The sequence below is a fragment of the Microtus ochrogaster genome, unplaced genomic scaffold (genome assembly GCF_000317375.1).
Source record: "Microtus ochrogaster isolate Prairie Vole_2 unplaced genomic scaffold, MicOch1.0 UNK3, whole genome shotgun sequence".
Lineage (NCBI taxonomy): Eukaryota > Metazoa > Chordata > Mammalia > Rodentia > Cricetidae > Microtus > Microtus ochrogaster.
The window spans coordinates 15,083,749-15,084,301 of NW_004949101.1; positions in this window are offsets into that span (position 1 = coordinate 15,083,749).

Genomic DNA, 553 nt, shown 5'->3' on the forward strand with positions numbered 1-553 from the left:
GCGAAGCTTCCTGGCTGGATCTGTAATTCTTTTCCCACACCTTGGCTGCCTTTCATGGAATGATGACATTCAACGACAACCATGAGATTCTTCAAGAATATATTATATAAAACACTGCACACTATATGACTTATCATAGCAACAGTAGGGGCTAGAGAGATGGCTCAGAGTTAGGAGCACCAGCTGCTCTTCCAAAAGACCTGGGTTCTATTCCCAGCATGACCATGGTGGACCACAGATGTCTGTAACCCTCGTCCAGGGGATCCATGAACACTATGCAGGCATATGGTACACTGGCGCTCATTTAGGCAAAAACCCATACAGATAAAAATAGTAGTAACTGTATCATGGTATTGCCAATTCTTTTACTTTGTTTCCTAGATGATGTTGATGGACAACATGAGCGTTATGTACAACGTGTTAATGAAAGTTATTTCTAAACAGTTTAGAAGAAATAAATCTTATTTTAAGTATTCCATAAGAATGTTATTATTAGAAACCTAAGCCTGGTGATGGTGATGCACGCCTTTAATCCCAGCCCTCAGGAGGCAGA